This window comes from Mesoplodon bidens, assembly GCF_964165515.1.
Source record: "Mesoplodon bidens genome assembly, chromosome: 9".
Lineage (NCBI taxonomy): Eukaryota > Metazoa > Chordata > Mammalia > Artiodactyla > Ziphiidae > Mesoplodon > Mesoplodon bidens.
In genome coordinates, this window is record NC_138166.1 from 55,600,277 (window position 1) to 55,619,329 (window position 19,053).

Below are 19,053 nucleotides of genomic sequence, written 5' to 3' on the forward strand. Positions count from 1 at the left end.
ATTCTTCCAAACTGCTGGTAGAAGTGGATTTTTTTTTCTAATAGCATACTTTGAAATCTTCAAGCTTCTCTTTTTGTTTTCCAGATGACCTGCACCTGTCACCTCACTGCAAGGCTGGGTTTCTCTGAGGAATCTAGACAGCCAGTAGGAAATGGATACACAGGGACTTCAAAATTCAAGTAGGCTTGCCTTCTGAAAGTAAATCCATCTTCCTCTGCTAATGTTCACATATTAAAAGCAATAAAGGGGCTTCCCTGGAGGCGCAGTGGTTGAGAGTCCGCCTGCCGATGCAGGGGACACGGGTCCGTGCCCCGGTCCGGGAAGATCCCACATGCCGTGCAGCGGCTGGGCCCGTGAGCCATGGCTGCTGAGCCTGCGCGTCCAGAGCCTGTGCTCCGCAACGGGAGAGGCCACAACAGTGAGAGGCCCGCGTACCGCAAAAAAAAAAAAAACAATAAAAACATCAACACTGTGATGGTTAATTTTGTGTGTCTACTTGACTGGGTTAAGGGATGCCCAGATAGCTGGTAAAACACTGTTCTGCATGTGTGTGTGAGGGTTTTCTGGAAATAGATTAACATTTGAATCTGTAGACTGAGTAAAGAAGATCACCCTCACCAATGTGGGTGGGCATCATCCAATCTCTTGAGGGCCTGAATAGAACATGAAGGTAAAGGAAGGGAAATTTGCTCTCTCTACCTGAGTTGGGACATCCATCTTCTCCTGCCCTCAGACATTGGTGCTTCTGGTTCTCCAACCTTCAGACTCAGACTGAACTATACCACTGGCTTCCCTGGTTTTCCAGATAACAGATGGCAGATCTTGGGATCCTCAGTCTCCATTATCATGTGAGCCAATTCCTATAATAAATCTCCTCAAATAAAGATATAATCTATATATCTATATATAGAACCAAACAGAACCAATAGGCTATATCTCTGTATATCTATATAGATATAAAGAAAATTTTTCCCAGAAAATTTTATATATCTATACGGATATATCTGTCTGTATATCAGTATAGATATATCCTATTGGTTTTGTTCTCTGGAGAACCCTGACTAATACACACACTGAAAACCAACCAAACAGGCAAATCCCAGAGTCACTTAGGTGGCTGATTAAGACTTGGCAGTTTCATGATTTTGGAGCTGGCACAAGCACTAAGTTTGGGTCCCATCTCTGCCTCTTACTTGTACTTACTACTCCTCCAAGCCTCAGTTTTCTCATCTGTAAAGTGGAGCTGATAACACCTAACTCACATGATGACTGTGATTCATCTGGCACCCAGTAGATACTTGAAATGGTAGTTGTCCTTATTTTCAGGTTCCTTGGAATTCCATTCCATTTTACAAACATCACTGAGTGCCCACTATGTACCTGAATAATGGCATTCTCTGCCCTTAAAAAGCTCACAACTACTAGAGGGATGACCTGCTGAAAAAGTTTAAAAAGAAGCCAGTAATTCTGACTTGGGAGGGAAAGTTGTTGGGAAATGTGTCCTGGAAAGACTAGCCTTTGATCAAGGACCCTGTGGCAAATGATCCAGAAAAGAACAACAAACATCTTTGAAATCTCTCTAGATTCCATTTCTCATTGCTCTCTCCTCACCAAAAAAAGCCCTGCCCACACAGGGTAATGACAAACATTCCCCCCAGCTATGAAATAAGCCTCACATTCTAGAATCAGAAATATGCTTGAAATGTAGATATCCCTAAAGGAAGTCACAGGTAGATGAGACAAACAATCACGTAAAAGCATAAATGTTAGCCACAGCAATCAGAGAAGAAAAGGAAATAAAAGGAATCCAAATTGGAAAAGAAGAAGTAAAGCTGTCACTGTTTGCAGATGACATGATACTATACATACAGAATCCTAAAAATGCTACCAGAAAACTACTAGAGCTAATCAATGAATTTGGTAAAGTAGCAGGATACAAAATTAATGCACAGAAATCTGTGGCATTCCTGTACACTAATGATGAAAAATCTGAAAGTGAAATCAAGAAAACACTCCCATTTACCATTGCAACAAAAAGAATAAAATATCTAGGAATAAACCTACCTAAGGAGACAAAAGACCTGTATGCAGAAAATTATAAGACACTGATGAAAGAAATTAAAGATGATACAAATAGATGGAGAGATATACCATGTTCCTGGATTGGAAGAATCAATATTGTGAAAATGACTCTACTACCCAAAGCAATCTACAGATTCAATGCAATCCCTATCAAACTACCACTGGCATTTTTCACAGAACTAGAACAAAAAATTTCAAAATTTGTTTGGAAAAACAAAAGACCCCGAATAGCCAAAGCAATCTTGAGAACGAAAAACGGGGCTGGAGGAATCAGGCTCCCTGACTTCAGACTATACTACAAAGCTACAGTAATCAAGACAGTGTGGTACTGGCACAAAAACAGAAACATAGATCAATGGAACAGGATAGAAAGCCCAGAGATAAACCCACGCACATATGGTCAACTTATCTTTGATAAAGGAGGCAGGAATGTACAGTGGACAAAGGACAGCCTCTTCAATAAGTGGTACTGGGAAAACTGGACAGGGACACGTAGAAGTATGAGATTAGATCACTCCCTAACACCATACTCAAAAATAAGCTCAAAATGGATTAAAGACCTAAATGTAAGGCCAGAAACTATCAAACTCTTAGAGGAATACATAGGCAGAACACTCTATGACATAAATCACAGCAAGATCCTTGTGGACCCACCTCCTAGAGAAATGGAAATAAAAACAAAAATAAACAAATGGGACCTAATGAAACTTCAAAGCTTTTGCACAGCAAAGGAAACCATAAACAAGACAAAAAGACAACCCTCAGAATGGGAGAAAATATTTGCAAATGAAGCAACTGACAAAGGATTTATCTCCAAAATTTACAAGCAGCTCATGCAGCTCAATAACAAAAAAACAAACAACCCAATCCAAAAATGGGCAGAAGACCTAAATAGACATTTCTCCAAAGAAGATATACAGACTGCCAACAAACACATGAAAGAATGCTCAACATCATTAATCATTAGAGAAATGCAAATCAAAACTACAATGAGATATCATCTCACACCAGTCAGAATGGCCATCACCAAAAAATCTAGAAACAATAAATGCTGGAGAGGGTGTGGAGAAAAGGACACACTCTTGCACTGCTGGTGGGAATGTGAATTGGTACAGCCACTATGGAGAACAGTATGGAGGTTCCTTAAAAAACTACAAATAGAACTACCATATGACCCAGCAATCCCATTACTAGGCATATACCCTGAGAAAACCATAATTCAAAAAGAGACATGTACCAAAATTTCATTGCAGCTCTATTCACAATAGCCCAGAGATGGAAACAACCTAAGTGTCCATCATTGGATGAATGGATAAAGAAGATGTGGCACATATATACAATGGAATATTACTCAGCCATAAAAAGAAACGAAATTGAGCTATTTGTAATGAGGTGGATAGACCTAGAGCCTGTCATACAGAGTGAAGTAAGTCAGAAAGAGAAAGACAAATACCGTATGCTAACACATATATATGGAATTTAAGAAAAAAAATTGTCATGAAGAACCTAGGGGTAAAACAGGAATAAAGACACAGACCTACTTGAGAATGGACTTGAGGCTATGGGGAGAGGGAAGAGTAAGCTGTGACAAAGTGAGAGAGAAGCATGGACATATACACACTACCAAACGTAAGGTAGATAGATAGTGGGAAGCAGCCGCATAGCACAGGGAGATCAGCTCGGTGCTTTGTAACCGCCTGGAGGGGTGGGATAGGGAGGGTGGGAGGGAGGGAGATGCAAGAGGGAAGGGATATGGGAACAGATGTATATGTATGACTGATTCACTTTGTTATAAAGCAGAAACTATTAAAAATGTATAAATGTTGATATCCTTTCTGGATAGCAGTTTGATCAGGCAGTTGTAAGATACACGGGAGGTGTACAAAAAGGAAACCACTATTTTGCAACTTTGCTACTTTTAGTTTAGTTAGAAGAGTGGGGCACCAGGTTCTGATATCTATAATTGCTACATTTTTTTGAATGCTTACTTTGGGTCCAGCATGGTCTTTAATAAACATTATTTCATCGACTCTTTGTACAACTCTATAAAGTATTATTATCCCTGTTTTACAGATGGAAAACAAAACGAAACAATCCTCAAGAGGCAGCCTACAAGTCTGGCACAATTGATACTAGGATTTAAGGTCTCAGGTCTCAGTCCAAGCCTTAACTTTTGATTACTGCCTGACAGGTGAATTTTGGGAGAAGTCAAACATTTAAACACAATCCTGAAAGTTCAGCTTTTCACCTTCATGTTAATTAATTTTCACTCACTCAAAACAGATAGTTAATTCTTCTGTTCTTGAAGGCTTTCTGGAATAGTGATTCCTAAAACAACCCCTGCAATCCAATGTAATGATTTCTATTACCCTGATATTAAAATATATTATTTTTATGCCTTCTAGAAATCTCTTTTTCTAAGAAAGTGAGGAAGTTTGCTTGGGCTGGATTTTCAAGGGAGGAGGAAATTGTAGGGACTTCCTTTTGTTTCTACTAAAGCTTTTGTCATTTCTTCTAAAATTGCCACAAAACAGTCATTATAAGGCTAAGAAATCTGAGATAAAATTGCATTTAAAATCTTTTATTATCCATAATATGCACAAGAACCTAAAACATTTTCTCAGATCACAATTTAGAGGCTGATTTCCTCTTTTATGTCTTGTCTGACAATTCTCCACTATTAGGGAGTCCAGAAAAAATGCTTTTGATGGCTCTTCAGACATGTTTATATAATACTTTATTAAATGCCATCTGTTTTTGCTTTATTAATGTTTTATTAAGGACCATGTGGCTGTTGCTAGATCATATAGACTCTCCAGTGAGTCAGTTCTCACCTCTCAATAAATTATCAAGAGTCATCATTAGCATAAAAGATGAAATCGGGTAGTGGAAAGAGGAGGAAACCAGGACACCTATGTCCCAAGGCTGCCCCTAACTGGTGCTGTGGTCAGCATGGTCCCTCTACCTGTCTGGGCCCATGTGTGTCACCTGGAAATCAAAGGTTGCACGCAATCTCTGAGATGACTTCAAACTTTAAAATTCTAGGTCAAAAGCTCAAATGCAGTGCTGTGGGCCAAAAACCCCAGGAGCATGGGGGAGGGCATGTAAACACCTTCCTGGATACAGCCTGGACAAAGAACTGGTAAGATTTAGGACAGGTGGGAGAGGGACCAGCATATCCTCAGCCAGGTGGAGACTTCTATAAGGTCTGGGGCAGGAGTGGGGACCTGAGATGGGAAAGACAGGCTGACAGCAGATGAGGGAGGGCTTTTCCTGACGATGAGAAATTGTCAATTACATCTTTTCTCCACATCATTTTTTTCCCTTCTTGTCCTCAACAATCTATAGTCCTTGGGAGCCAGCCATTCAAATAGGTCTAGGCAAACAGATTGGTCTCTTTAGTGCTTTAAACATCACGCTTAAAGCAAGAGTTTCCCAAATGGTGCAGCATGCAGTTGACAAGAGGACCTAGAAATTGAAGCCTTCGGCCCTGGAGATGTGAGTCACTCACTGGCTGGTTCTTGTATGAATACTTTTATTTTCTTATTTTTAAAAAAATTTTATTGGAGTAGAGTTGATTTACAATGTTGTATTCATTTCTGCTGTGCAGCAAAGTGAATCAGTTATACATGAAGACTTTTATTTTCTAGGTGTGCCATGATATGACAAAGATTGGGAGTGCTACTCTAAAGCAATCTTATCCACCAAATGAATTTGCTTAGCTAGTGTTACTTATCAGCAGTTCAAACATAAACAGCATTTGTATTAAATTGTTTTTATATACTAATATATAAAACATATATTATATATTTACATCTACAAGATGTAGACCCCATATCTATTTTCTTGCACTTTAACCACATATGTAGATTGTTGTTTGGTTACTGGGTTCTTTTCTTGAAATGACAAATTAATAGGGAAATAAAGAAAATATATGTGCTGTTTGCAGTCTGGCACGTAAGGAGCTTGAAAATCACTACTGCATCCTAACAAGTAAAAAGCTGAACAAAGTGAAAAATCAACAACTCTTCTTAGATTTGCTAGAGAGGTGAGGCCATAGAGCAAAATGGTATCTTGGAGAGACACACATGCAGGAACAAAGAACCAGTGCTGAGGTAGGAAAACCTGAACTGTAATTGACAAATTGCTGGAGGCTCAGAGGGGATGAGTCTAAAAGTTAGAAACTTTCCAGCACCGGTGAGTTTTAACTCTAGGACCTCTACAAGGTTCTCACAGTTAATATCAGAGGAAAATCTCCTCTTGCATCCAGAAGGGGGAGGGGAAAAATACTCATTTTGAAATTTACCACTGCATCCATTTCTTCTTAAGAAGGTCTGTCTTCAAGAAAAACTATTTCACCAAAGCCTAACCTATTGAGATTTTATCAAGACACTGACCTGGAGGAAGGGAAATACCCAACTTCAGCCCACTCTAGCCGCCCTGTCCTACCCAAGGGAGGAGAAAGAAACTGAGATACACTTGTGCAATCCCAAATCCAGAGGCTCACTAAGGGTCTGAGATCCAATCACAGTCTCCCAAGGCAAAGGAAATAAAAGCAAAAATAAACAAATGGGACCTAATCAAACATATGCTTTTGCACAGTGAAGGAAACCATAAATAAAATGAAACAACAACCTATGGAATGGGAGCAAATATTTGCAAATGATGTGACTGGTAAGAGCTTCATTTCTAAAATATACAAACAGTTGATACAGCTCAAACAATCCAATCAAAAAATGGGCAGAAGACCTAAATAGACACTTCTCCAAAGAGCACATACAGATGGCCAACAGGCACATGAAAAGGTGCTCAACATTGCTAATTATTAGAGAAATGCAAATCAAAACTACAATGAGGTATCGCCTCACACCGGTCAGAGTGGCCATCATCAAAGTCTAAAAATAATAAATGCTGGAGAGGGTGTGGAGAAAAGTGAACCCTCTTGCACTGTTGGTGGGAATGTAAATTGGTGCAGCCACTATGGAGAACAGTACGGAAGTTCCTTAAAAAACTAAAAATAGAGTTAACATATGATGCAGCAATCCAACTCCTGGACATATACATGGAGAAAACTCTAATTTGAAAAGATACATACACCCCAATGTTCATAGCAGCACTATTTCCAATAGCCAAGACATGGAAGCAGCCTAAGTGTCCACCAACAGATAAATGGGTAAAGAAGCTGTGGTATATATACAATGGAATATTACTTGGCCATAACAAGGAATGAAATAATGCCATTCGTAGCAACATGGATGGAACTAGAGATTATCATACTAACTGAAGTAAGTCAGACAAAGACAAATATCACGATATTACTTATATGTGGAATTTAAAAAAATGATACAAATGAACTTATTTACAAAACAGAAACAGACTCACAGACATAGAAAACAAATGTATGGTTGCCAAAGGGGAAATGGAGGGGAGGAATAAATTAGGAGTTTGGGATTAACAGATACACATTACTATATACAAAACAGATAAACAACAAGGACCTACTGAACAGCACAGGGAAGTATATTTAATATCTTGTAATCACCTATACTAGCAAAGAATCTGAAAAAGAATAGATATATATAACCGATATGTATATATCCAAATCACTTTGCTATACACCTGAAACTAATATAATATTGTAAATCAACTCTACTTTAGTTTAAAATTTTTTTAATTAAATAAAAGACTGAGATCTAATCATAGGTCTATAGAACACTTTCCTTCCCTGACACCTTACTACCACATCACTGAAGGCCTATTTACTGCAGTTTCTTTACCCAAGACATACATCAGGCACAGCTTTCAACAAAAAATTACAAGGCATACTAAAAAACAAAAACACAATTTGAAAAGACAGAGTAAGCATCAGAACCAAACTCAAATATGGCAGAGATGTTGGTATTATCAGACCTGGAACTTAAAACAACTATAATTAATATGCTAAAGGTTCTAATGGGTAAAAGTAGACAACATGCAAGAACATGGATAATTGTGATATAAAAAAAATTTTTGGTCTTGTCCCTGGCTCCTGGCACAGAACTTGTAAAACTCTTGGAATCTCCTGGGTCATGATGGTGTCTTTGGTGTGTTAATAAAATGACTTTTGGCTGAGGGATGCCTAGATAGCTTCAGGATGGGGGCTGGGCACCAGAAAGACCAAACCATGTGATCAGAGGGCTGGAAATTTCAGTCCCATCCCTGACCTCTGGCAAGGGGAAGGGACTAGAGATTATGTTCAATCACCAATGACCAATAGTTTTAAACAGTCATGCTTATGTAATGGAACCTCCGTAAAATCCCAATAAACAACAGGGTTTGGAGAGCTTCCAAACAGATTGAGGTGCTAGGCAAGTGGTGCACCCAGAGAGGGCATAGAAGCTTGGTGCCCCTCGCCTCGTACCTTGCCCTATGTATCTCTTCCATTTGGCTGTTCCTGGGTGGTGTTCTTTATAATAAACTGGTAATAGTAAGTAAAGTGCTTTCCTGATTTCTGTGAGTTATTCTAGAAAATTATCAAACCTGAGGAGGGAGTTGTAGGACTCTCCAAATTTGTAGCCAAGTCAAAGAAAACTGTGGGTAACCTGGGAACCTGATACTTGTGACAGGTGTCTGAAGTGGAGACAATATTGTGGGACTGAGCCCTTAACCTGTGGGGTCAGTGCTAAATCCAGGAGTTGGTGTCAGAGTTGAACTGAATTATTGGGCATCCAGTTGGTGTCAGAGAACTGGAGAACTGGTTGGCATTAGAAAACACTCCTGAAAGAACCTGATAGTAGTGTAAGCAGAGAGATGGAAATTCTAAGAAAGAATGAGAAAGAAGTACTAGAGATCAAAAATGTTGTAATAAAAATGAAGAATGCCTTTGATGGACTAATTAGTAGACTGGACATGACTGAGGTAAGAATCTCTGAGCTTGAGGATATGTCAATAGAAACTTCCAAAGCTGAAAAGCAAAGAGAAAAAAGACTGAAAAAGAGAGAACTAAATATTCAAGAACTGTGGGACAATGAAAAAAGATACCAGAAGGAGAAGAAAGAGAGAAAGGGCCAGAAGAAATATTTGAAACAATAATGACTGAAATTTTCCCAAAATTAATGTCAGATATAAAACCACAGATCCAGGAAGCTCAGAGGACACCAAGGCAGATAAATGCCAAAGAAACTATACCTAGGCATGTCATATTCAAACAGCAGAAAATCAAAGAGAAGGGAAGAAATCTTGAAAGATGAAAATATAAAGCATGTTAGATAGTGGTACATGCTAAGGGGAAAAAATAAAGAAGGGGCTAAGGAATTGTACTGGGTGGGAGGGTGGAGGGGACGGGGGTTGGGGGGCAGGGCGAAGTTTGGAATTTTCCATGAACTGACCCGGGAAAGAATCCCTGGATAGGGGAGCTTACAGTCAAATTACTGTGAGCTCTTGAATTCATGGTGGACACATTAATAATGCCTTTCTTTATTTGGAGACTGTAACAGGCTCCTTGGTGCAGTAGAAAGGGTATAACTAGGCTGGCATCCTGTTCTGCCACCCACTGACTGTGTGAGCATGGGCAGGTTACCTGATTGTCTGGGCCTCTGTTTCACATCTACAGCCGAGCTTCTTCCTAAAGGACCTAGATCTGCAGGGACCCCCCTGTCCCCAGCTCAGGGTGGCTGCCCCGTGCCTATCTTCAGGTCTCAGCTTAAACTTCACTTTCTCTTGGCAGCATTCCCCAACCCACAGGTTTAGTAAGGTGTCTCTTATTTAGTCTCATATCTTCCTTCATAATAGTTTTCTCAATTCTGATTAATTAGTTGGTTGTGTAACTAATGTCTGTTTTTCCTGCTGGGATGCAAGCTCTGTAAGAGGGAGAGCCATGCCTGTCTTTGTTCACTGCTACATCCCTAGCACTTCTCACAATGTCTAGCAGAGTAGGTACTCCACGAGTATCTTTTGACTGCACAGATGAATAAATGAACAGTCGAGTGGTTATGAATTAGAGATAATTCTAGGTTAAGTAATTGGCACAGTGCCTGGCATATATTTGGTGCCTAGTAAATGATAGCTGTTGATTTCATGGACATATTTCTCATCAGATGTTAGTAGTTTCCACAACTAACTTGGTTTTATGTCTTTGCAAAGGCTGTTGGGATTTTTGGGATGGGTTTCTATATAGTTCAGTAATTTTTCAGAAATACAATCACTAGAACTTAGAGAAGGTTTTTGTTTTGTCTTGTTGGTTCTTTGGGGTTTTTTTTTTCCCCTCTGGCCGGTTGCTTCTCCTTCTATATGGTAATGCCTCTTTTACCTATGAAGAAGCCATGAGATAAGACTTGAACTTCAAAGATGAAGAATCTAATTGCCAGGACTTGGATTATTTCAAGCAACAAAACACCCAATAACTTTTAAGGACCTGTTGGAATGGGGAGGGGCAGACATACCAGGTGCTGGCTAGGTTATGGGATTGCATTGTCATGGAACACCAAGCTTTTCACCTGAGCTGCCTTCCTGGTCTGAGAGGCTGTAGGTGGAAATGGTGTACAAGATAGCACTCAGCAACACCGTATGCTTTTCTTTCTCCCACCTTCATTCCTGAAGGGTCTGTCCTTGGTCTCCTGGAGACTCATCCATGACAATAAAAATTTTTTTCCTTCTACAGGCATACTTTGGAGATATTGCAAGTTCAGTTCCAGATCACGCAATAAAGTGAATATTGCAATAATGCTAGTGACACGAACTCTTTGGTTTCCCAATTTGTATAAAAGTTATGTTTACACTATACTGTAGTCTATTAAGTGTGCAGTAGCATTATGTCTAAAAAATGTACACATCTTAATCAAAAAATACTTTCCTGCTTAAAAAAAAATGCTCACTACCATCTGAACTTTCAAGAAGTCATAATCTTCTTGTTGGTGGAGGGTCCTGCCTCGATGTTGATGGCTCCTGACTGATCAGGGTGGATGGTTGCTGAAGGTTGGGGTGATTGTGGCAGTTTCTTAAAATAAGACAACAATGAAGTTAGCTGCACCGATTTTCTCTTCCTTTCATGAACCATTTCTCTGTAGCATGCAATGCTGCCTGATAGCATTTTACCCACAGTAGAATTTCTTTCAAATTTCTTTCAAAACTGGAGTCAATCCTCTCAAACTCTGCCACTGTTTTATCAGCTAAGTTTATGCACTATTCTAAATCCTTTGTTGTCACTTCAACAATATTCACAGTATTTTCGTCAGGCGTAGATCCCTTCTTAAGAAACCACTTTTTTTTTTTTTGCTCATGCATAAGAAAATAGCTCCTCATCCGTTAAAGCTGTATCACAAGATTGCAGCAATTCAGTCACATCTCCAGGCTCCACTTCTAATTCTAGTTCTCCTGCTATTTCCATCACATCTGCAGTTACTTTCTCCACTAAAGCCTTGAACCCCTAAAAGTTATCCATGAGGCTTGGAATCAACCTCTTCCAAACTCTTGTTAATGTTGATATTTTGGCCTCTTCCCGTGAATCACAAATGTTCTTAAATGGCATCTAGAATGATATATTCTTTCCAGAAGGTTTCAATTTACTTTGCCCATATTCATCAGAGGAATCACTATCTATGGCAGCTACAGCCTTATGAAATGTATTTCTTCTTTTCTTTTTTCTTTTCTTTTCTTTTTTTTTTTTGCGGTACGCGGGCCTCTCACTGTTGTGGCCTCTCCCGTTGCGGAGCACAGGCTCCGGACGCGCAGGCTCAGTGGCCATGGCTAACAGGCCCAGCCGCTCTGTGGCATGTGGGATCTTCCCGGACCAGGGCACGAACCCGTGTCCCCTGCATCGGCAGGCGGACTCTCAACCACTGCGCCACCAGGGAAGCCCAAATATATTTCTTAATGAAACTCAAAAGTTGAAATTACTCCTTGATCCATGGGCTGCAGAATGGATGATCTGTGAGCAGGCATGAAAACAACATTAAACTCATTGTACATCTCCATCAGAGCTCTTGGGTGACCAGGTGCATTGTCAATGAGCAGTACTATTTTGAAAGCAATCTTTTTTTTTTTCCTGAGCAATAGGTCTCAACACTGGGCTGAAAATATTCAGTAAACCAGGTTGTAAACAGATGTGCTGTCATCCAGGCTTTGTTCTTCCATTTATAGAGCACAGGCAGAGTAGATTTAGCATAATTCTTAAGGGTCCTAGGATTTGTGACATGATAAATGAGCACTGGCTTCAACTTAAAGTCACCAGCTGCATGATCCTCTAATAAGAGCATCAGCCTGTTCTTTGAAGCTTTGAAGGCAGGCACTGACTTTTCCTCTCCAGCTATGAAAGTCCTAGATGATTATCTTCCTCCAATAGAAGGCTGTTTTGTCTACATTGAAAATCTGTTTAGTGCAGCCACCTTCATTAATTACCTTAGCTAGATCTTCTAAATAACTTGCTGCAGCTTCTACATCAGCACTTGCTGCTTCTCCTTGCACTTTTATGTTATGGAGACAGCTTTTTTCCTTAAGCTTCATGAATCAACCTCTGCTATCTTTAAACTTTCTTCCGCAGCTTCCTCACTCTCTCAATCGTCATAGAATTGATGAGAGTTAGGGCCTTGCTCTGGATTAGGCTTTGGCTTAAGGGAATGTTGTGGCTCGTTTGATCTTCTATCCAGACCACCAAAACTTTCTTCAGCAATAAGGCTGTTTCACTTGCTTATCATTAGTGCAGCCACTGGATATGCATTTTTAATTTCTTCAAGAAGTTTTCCTTTGCATTCACAACTTGCTGTTTTGTGCAAGAGGCCTAGCTTTCGGCCTATCTTGACTTTCGTTCGACGTGCCTTCCTCACTAAATTTAGTCATTTCTAGCTTTTGATTTAAAGTGAGAGACATGTGACTCTACTTAAACACTTAGAGGCCATTGTAGGGTTATTAACTGGCCTAATTTCAGTATTGCTGTGTCTCAGGGAAAAGGGAGGTCCAAGGAGAGGGAGAGAGATGGGGAAATGGCCGGTCGATGGACACACATTTATCAAGTTTGCCATCTTATATGGGTGCCGTTTGCAGCACCCCAAAACTATTTTAAGAGTAACATCAAAGATCACTGATCGCAGATAAGCATAACAAGTATAATAGTGAAAAAGTTTGAAATCTTGCCAGAATTACCAAAATGTCACACAGAGACACAAAGTGAGCAAATTCTGTTGGAAAAATAGTGTCAATAGACTTGCTTGAGGCAGGGTTGCTGCAAACCTTCAATTTGTAAAAAGCACAATATCTGTGAAGTGCAATAAAGCGAAGCACAATATAACCAGGTGTGCCTGTATTTTCTTCTTAAACTCAATTCCACTCAGGCACTTATACACTCTTGGGTATAAACAAATTCAGCATTCAGTCTTATGTTTCTGTTTAAATCATTTGAGCTATAATTCTGTTTTATGATTTAGACATCTCCAGTTATATAGCCAGTACCTGAAGCAAATTGAAAAGAAATTAAGTTGGATAGCTTAAGATAAAATGCCATTATTATTCTTTCATATTTTAGTGCAAATCATAAATCCACAGATCCGTGGCCTTCATTTTAATATAGTTTATGACTAATTCATTTTAATTATTCATAGTTGATGGCAATTCATATTGTTCTTCCATTTGCTGATCTGTAATAGGTTCTTATTTTCATATATTTTATGGAGACTCTCAGCTTTAGATATACTATGGAGATCTAAAGAATGTTTAAGACCAATTAACAGTCATAATTGTTGTCATTTGTCACCAAGCTCCCTCTCTTGCCCACCTTTGTAAGAGCCTTTCTGTGTCTTCTAAAATAGTGATGGCATGGGCCCTTGGGTTCCAGAGAGCTAGCATATATATATATATAGATAGATAGATAGATGAAAATATCCTTTGGAAGAAACTCTTTCTAGGAGCTAGCACTCTCCATCCCTTTGTCAGCTATGGAAAGCTCTGTGGCTGTCTCCTTCCTGGGGTACCAGAAGGCTCAAATGCCATAACCACATCTTCCCTTGTTCCCAGTACAGCCAGGTCCTTGCTTTTTTTCATGGCTTCTAATCCCTTTTTATCTGTAATTTCCCCATGTTTACATAGATGTGTCTCTCTCAGATCCACAAATCCTTTGGAAAGTATGTGAGGTCTAGCTTACAAAGAGTCATCCTGCTTTCTTTAGGAGGGGAAAAATCTGTCCTTCTGAGACACTCTTGCCTGGTACTAATCTGAGTGATGAGGGACTGGCAGGCCCCGTTCATCCTCCATCTCCTCCGTAACTCCACCAGGACTGCTGCAAAGAAGCCATCTCTCCCTGTTATCTCCTGGTGGCACCACTCACTTGCACTTAACACAAACAGGATCATGGTCACCTGCTTGACATTTTTTCTTTTACAATGTGTATTTCACCTGAGCCCTCAAACTAGAACCAAGACCACCCCCAAAGATTTCATGCATTTCCCAGGACTTAACTCTCATGCTCACCTGTAGCTTTAAGAGCCCAGGTCTGCAAACTCACTATGCTCATCTAGTCCATCCTCTCTTTGGAGGTGATGCAACAATGGAATGCAGCCTCTGCCTTTCATTTACACAAATACTACCCACACAAGGCATATGTGTGTGGAAGATGTTCCTGAATGCTTGGGAAAACAGAAAGTGTTTGTAAGAAAGCAAAACAAGCAACTAAAAATTATATAATAGGTGGCCCTGGGATTTTGCCATCTCTGTGGTTTGTCTTCTGCCAAGCCACACTCTTGGATTGTCATTTATCACCCCCAGTGTTTTATCAAATCAGTTTTCCCAATGAAGACACGTTACTTTCCTAAGTGGAAATCTGATACCAGGTTTTATGGTGATTTTTTTCTCATCCTGTTACAAAATGTGACATGGACACAATATTTTCTAACTCTCTAGTAAGTCTAAGAAGGCAAAGACCTTCATTTAGATTTCTTAATAACTCAGGAGAAGGGAAGAGGATGAATGTTGACCATCTGTTGTGTGTTGTGTTGAGATGAAATAATTTACTTAAAAATCACATTGCTTAGAATGCAAAATCAACATAAATTTGTGAAACGACCAGAATTCCCTAATATGTCAAGCTCACAAAGGGCTACTAGGGACTCCTTGACATTGCTGCCTCCAATTGCTGCCTACCTGCCCTGACCTGCCTCTTGGAATCTTTGCTAAGGATGCATGGTGGTGAGGAAGAGTGGCTGGTCATGGTGATTAATTTCACCATGGTCATGGTGCTGGTTATGGTGATTAATTTCATGTGACTAAGAGAGTGTTCATCATGATGGTACTGAGAAAAGTGAAGTCTCAGAAATGGGAAGATCGAAAGGCTTGAGTCAGACTTTAATGAGCCATGAGCCAGTGCCTGCGTATACTTGTTGCTTAACTATTTGTTATCAAAAATGTCAAACCTATACCAAATAAGATATAGTAGTATAATACAGGTCCCTGTATCCATCATCCAGCTTCAATAATTATCAACTCATGGGAAATCTTGTTTCATCTATATCTACTCCTTGCCCCACAACCACCATCATTTCATTTTAAAGCAAATCACAGGTTTTATTTGATAACCAGGTCTTCACCACCACACTAGGATTTGCTTTTATGTCATGTAAAATTTCAGTTAAAATTTAAACATGAATAAATCACCTTAACTGAAACCTCCTAGATCAGATATAAACAGCTGTTCTATTACACAAATGAACTTGATGAGATGGCCTCACTTTATCATTTCTTAGGTCACTATTCTCACCTCCTGCCCCAAAGATCATTTATTTCCCAAACCAATCTGATGCCAATTGTGTCCTTTTATTTCTGAAAAGACCAGAGATTCATCTGTATGTGTGATATAGAAATGTGTATAATGGAAATAATGCTAAAAAGTTAAAAATTATATGCCAAAATATTAGCACTATTTTCTTGGGGTGGTACAAACTCAGGAAGTTTCCATTTTATTCTTTCCTTTTAGCTTATAATTACTTATTTTCTGTTGGCAAAAGTAATGTATTACTTTTATGACTAAAAAATGAACAAAAACATCCACCATTGAGTATAAATTTCAAAGAAACTTTTATGGAAAATAACACATTTGCCTTCCCTACACAGGTTGAACTCTTGAGGATAAATGGAAAAAACATTTTCACCAGTCAACAAAATTTGGACACCCTGAAATTGCCCACATAGGCAGGGCCTTGAAATCTGGCCCTGCATATTACCTGAACCAAAACCCATACCCATGACTGCACCCAGGCTTTTAGGGTTGCTTCAGGGAGCGGGAAGCAGTGTAGGAAGTGTAGCTGAGGAATTGAACAACTGGAAGTCTGGTGGTTTTAGATGGCTCTTAGGGACAGAGGGTAGGGTATTTGAAACTAGGGCCCTCCTGGGAAAACAGACATGCAGAGAGTCCCTGACTCCTCTTGGGGCCATCGCTGCAGGTGACGTCATGGAGGAGCGAGGTCATAGTTTGCCTGTGAGCCTGAACTCCTCTGCTTCCAAGAAGCTTCCCCTCCCTCTCCTGAAACCACCCCCTCCATCATCAGATCAGTTCAAGTGTCCTTTGATATGAGAGTAGTGTCTCTTAGTGTGACCAAAGGGGATTAAATCCTAATGAGCTATATTTATTGTTCTCATTTAGTTTACCTTAAAGGAAAAAGTTTATGAAACCAAACTCCATTTTCTAATTCTTCTGCGAGGAACATATATTGTGTGATTTTAAAAAAAGAAAAACAAATCTACTTTGCCCTTGAATCTACTCCAGCTTCCCTTATGATCTCCATAAAGGCTTCCTCTAAAAGGCTGAGTATCAAAAAAAAGGGGCAGAGTGGGGGGAGAGAGAGAGGAAAGAATGTGTTTATGCGTGTGTGGATGTGTGTGCGTGGATGTGTGTACACGTGTATATTTATGTTTGTGTGTGTTTACGAAGGGGTGTTAGCACGGACTAGTCAGCAGGTTTCAAAAGTCACTTCCCATTTGGAAAGGGAACGAGAGATCCACGGAGAGGGACCAGGTTAGAGCTAGAAGTCAGTTAGGTCTCAGCCTCCCCTGAAGCCCCCATTATGAGAGGTTGGAACCCAGACACAGGCAGTCCCACCATGGGCTCCAGAAGCCTGGCTGAGGAGCTCCAGACCTCAGCGTCAGACCTCAGGCTGAGCAACAACAAAAATGTGGTCAACAGGCTCTTTAGACCAAATGTATTTGTATTAATTCAGAGATAGGATAGGGTGATGTAAACAAAGAAAAGGGTTTGGGTTTTGTTTTTTGTTTTTTGCTAACAAGAGTTCAAGTAGATGGTCCAGAGCTGGTGTAGCAACTCAACCGTGTGGGGCAAGCAACTGTCCAGTTTGTCCAGGACTGGTTCCTGGTTTGTGGGATTTTCAGTGCTAAAATCCAGACAGTTCTGGGCAAACCAAGACAAGCTGGTGACCCTAGGTGTTGGTCCCAAGGTCCACTGACCTTGTTGGCTTGCCAACATGCAGTTTCCACCTTGAGGTGTAAGAAAGCTGTTCCTGTTTCCATCATTCCATCCATATGCAGCCAGCAGGGAAGGGAGACCAGGATGGGGAGGGTACATTCCTTTCATTTTAAAGGCATATCCCAGAAGCTGCACATAACACTCTACTCGTGACATTTCAGTAAGAATATAGTCACGCAGCCACAACTAGCATGAGTCTGGGAAATGTCATTCACTGGCTAAGCACGTGCCCAGCCAAAGCTTCTATGATTTTGGAGTAATAGGAGAATTAATTAATATAGGCGGGACAGCTGGCAAGCTGAACAGATAATACTTCACGATACTCCCCCGACTCCACAATCCCTAGTTTCTACATGGTTCTTTCTGCATAAATTGTCACACTGGTACAATGTGACCCTCCACCTAGGCCTCCACCAGGTGGACTAGGGCTGGACCTATGACTCCACTGCAGTCAACTTACAGTGTTGTCAGCAGCAGATGACATGGCTGACATGACAGCCTTACCCACTGGGATGTGACACTTTTCTAGAAAAACTGAAATGTAGATACATTAAGTTGTCAGTTGCAGAAGCTGAAAGATATCCAGAGAGAAATTAAGCAGCAGAAACTATGAACAAACAGAAGCCATGACAGAGAAAAGATCATCTGATAACAAAGTTGTTGGTAACTGCAGAATGGCAGACATAGCGGCAGAGAGGTACACAGGAGGGGGATTAACCTGTCCTTGTGCAGGAAAAGGTAATCTTATTGATAGAAGTAGGTGGGATTCTGAATAATCTTCTAGTTCCATAAATATTTATCAGTTTCTGGAGGCCCAGCAGTAAGGCTGCTCCAACATTCCCTGTGACTCCTTAATTTCAGTTCCCACGCTGGGGAAGTGATAAGTGGTATGTTGTGTTTGTGTGTGTCTGTGTCAGAGGGGTGCCATTAGTGTGCATTCAGCTGAAAAAAAAACCCAAAAAACTAAAATGGCCTAACGAATAAGGACACCTGTCATCTCACATATCAAGATGTGCACAGGTAGAGCAGTTTCAGGGTGGCTAATTCAGAGACTCAGTGACATCATCTACAGCCCAGCCTCTGTTTGCCACTTCTCACTGCCATCCTCAGCCCCCTGGTATTGCCCTCAGGCTTTCTTCTTCCTGGTTTCGGGTTGACTGTAGAAACAATCCACACAAGAGTTCAAGGCTGGAAAGGAGATGGCCTTCTCCTTAGTCCCTTTCTGTGGAAAACATTTCTCAGGCTGCCAGCAGATTTCTTCCCACATCTCATCCCAAGCCCATTCCTAAGTCAGTCATTGGCAGGAGGAGGAATTGCCATATTGGTTTAGTCTGATTGAGATGCTGGGGCCAGGGAAGGGGCTTGGCCTCCCTTCAAACACAAGGCTGTCCATATCTGAACAGAATCAAAGTGCTGTTTGTAAGTAAGAAGGAGGCTAACGTGGTGGCTTTGGGAAGCAAACTACAGTGTCCACTACAAGAGAGTTGAGAGGTCAGCTGGTTCTTCTGGCTGGCCTCATGGGGCACCTCACACCT

At 40.4% G+C, this 19,053-nt stretch overlaps 1 protein-coding gene across 1 annotated transcript in view; it reads right to left on the reverse strand.

Moving 5' to 3' along the window:
* Positions 1 to 19,053, reverse strand: part of GSDME (gasdermin E) — a 101,696-nt gene that overhangs the window by 74,284 nt on the left and 8,359 nt on the right. The gene's annotated exons all lie outside the window — the stretch shown is intronic.